Source organism: Phaethon lepturus, unplaced genomic scaffold, assembly GCF_000687285.1.
Source record: "Phaethon lepturus isolate BGI_N335 unplaced genomic scaffold, ASM68728v1 scaffold10218, whole genome shotgun sequence".
Lineage (NCBI taxonomy): Eukaryota > Metazoa > Chordata > Aves > Phaethontiformes > Phaethontidae > Phaethon > Phaethon lepturus.
This window is the reverse complement of record NW_010555510.1, coordinates 1-2,669: the sequence shown is the minus strand read 5'-3', so window position 1 is coordinate 2,669 and position 2,669 is coordinate 1.

The following is a 2,669-nucleotide window of genomic DNA, read 5'->3' as shown; positions in this document are numbered from 1 at the left end:
CCTGTACGCTGTGCTAGGGCAAGCGGCAGGGAGCTAAACGTTAACGTGCGTCGTTCTTCTAATCGTGTCTGAGCAAGAACAGCAATGGATTAGGCGTCGGCCCCAAGCTACGTTTCGTTTGCCAGTAACTACTGTTCTATTACACAGATCTCGGCCAAGTGTTTTAAAGCCAAGCCTTGAAAACCATCAGGCTGCATCTAAAAACAACCAACTGACCGCACACACAGCCATCGATCTGCTAACAGTGCTGCGCCCTGCGTCAATGCGAACAGTTTGAAAGTGGATACTTAACTGGAAATGTGTGTTACGATTAGAGACTTCCCTTGTACTGCTGTGGTACTTGATCAGTTTTATTATTTTGATCTTAAGAAGTGGACCTACTGGCAAATCACACACCAGTTTCAATGGGTATATTGGTTTGGTGGGAAGAACAGAATTGGGGAAGCGGCTGCTGAGAAGTCACAGAGCAGAAAGGCCGGTTCCCGTTGCAAAAGTCAGATGATGCTTCTCAGCATCATATCCTGCTTTCAGTCCTGAAACTGCTGTTTGACCAAAAACCTTCTTCCATGTTGAATGTCTGCTTCAGATTACATCTTGGAGAAAAGGTCGCGCAGCAGCTCTGCCAGTTCTGAGAGTAAGTAAAGGCGAAATGGAAATCACATTGCAGAAATTTGTGTTTCAGTATGAAATCTGTATAGCTTCTTACCCCCTTCAAAAAAATGTATAAAAATGACAATGTAACAATACACATGAAATGCTGGCATGGATAACTATCTTATCTCAGTCCATTTCAACCACTAGAATAGGGAAAAATACACAGTTTAGAGTATGCTTTGCCTTGTAAAGCTCTTGCTGCTTTCAGCAGAACCTTGAAATCAGGTAGAAAAATAACACTCATATGATAGATATCTCACTGTAAAGAGACAGCCAACTTTTAAGTCTTTGAAAGATTCATAATGCAGATATTTTCAGTAATTCCTTTGGGATTTCAGAAGCTCAGTTCCTTGAACGTTGGTCTGTAACCAGCAGACTGCCCCATGCCCACACAGGCCGTCCCACTACTGTGCAATTTGCCTATGCCCAAGCCACGCAAAACTTGTGTTTCTCCAGTCACTCTGAGCCACGCTAGCAGAAACTGGGATCATTCCAGCTACACTGATTAAAAGATTAAAAGCTTGGTCGAATTATGAGCAGACTACTGATCTCATAGCCTGGAGTTTGACCAGCAGGCCACCTCACAGAGGTAACACTTACATGGCAAATGACTTGGTAGAGAAGGAAGACAGAATTTTGTTCATGTCCCAAAAGGATGCTCTACAGCAAGAGTCATGTTCGGCATACTTGATAAGTACATGGCATAATGTAAAACTCCTAATCTTTTAGGAATCTTTTATGCATAAACTGTGTTACTGTGTTTTCTTTAAAGATTTGAATCAGGTACAGTACATGAGGTGAGAACACACACTAGAGATAAAACACAAAAAGCTGCCTGTGAAAATAACCCAATTTTAGCGATAACAGGGAGCACCCTGGCATAAATTCTATGTATCAAAGCAGCCTAACAATCATGGCAAAAGAGGCTGCATGTTTAATGTTACACGGTTGGTGCAAAGATTTCTCCAATGTATCAGACATGCTGATAAAAATATTAATGTTGCTGAGCAAAGCTTTGTGAAAAGATGTCCCTGCCTGGTGTGGAACATGCTAGTGGGAAGGATGTGAAAGAAGTATAGCCTGCATTCAGCTGCTGTTTGAGCTGCCAAAAAAGCATCCATGTTAGCCAGATACCACCCAGCAAATACAATGAGCAGATTGACTTTCTGGGAGGAAATATCTGACAAAGATGTATGGAATAGAAGACAAAGAACAAAGTACTTCATTTTGATAGAAATGTGTTTGCCGTACTTATTCAGAGTTGGTCTAAGTATTCAGAATGGACTGGAATGATCCAGTAATTTCAATAGAGTGCCTGAATAGCCGAATACATTTCAAGATTAGTAAGAATCATTGACTCTTTGGCTGTAAGCCAAGAGATTTAGTTTGGTGATGAAGGCATTGGATTTGATGAGGACAAATGAGTTCTGTCTAACAATGCTGTTTGCTGGCTTTCCTGTTTCCCATGACTTAGTATTTTATATTTCCCTATTTAAGAATACTGTAATTTCCCTTTTTCTCAAAGCCTTATAATACAGCATAAAAACGACTTTTACAGAAAACACTCAAACTACAGACATGTGCAAATTATACTATAAAAGTGCGGTATCATCTGGCAGATAGATCTGGCTATTTGAAAGGTAGTTTTAAAGGCAAAAGACAGTTCAAACTCTTTCAAACCACTGGAAACAAAAAGACAGAAGCATCTTTGCAGAGCCTGACTTCCAACCAGCGTATGCAGACTTGTTACTTCTCAATACGCCGGACTTTCCCCCGAGGGGTTTCCTTAGCGGGCGTTCGCTGCCGCCGGTACACCCCAGAGGTCTGCAGCGCCCACACGCCTGCTCAGCCCGCCGGTCCCCCCCCCCGCCGGTCTCGCCGCCTGCGCTTCTCATCCGCAGCAGGCCGGCCCGCGAAGGCACGTACAAGGTCGAAGGAGGAATCCAGGGTCGCTGCTACAGCTCTGCGGGGGCCACGTTAATCTTTCACCTCAGAGGCGCCCGCTCACGGGCAGG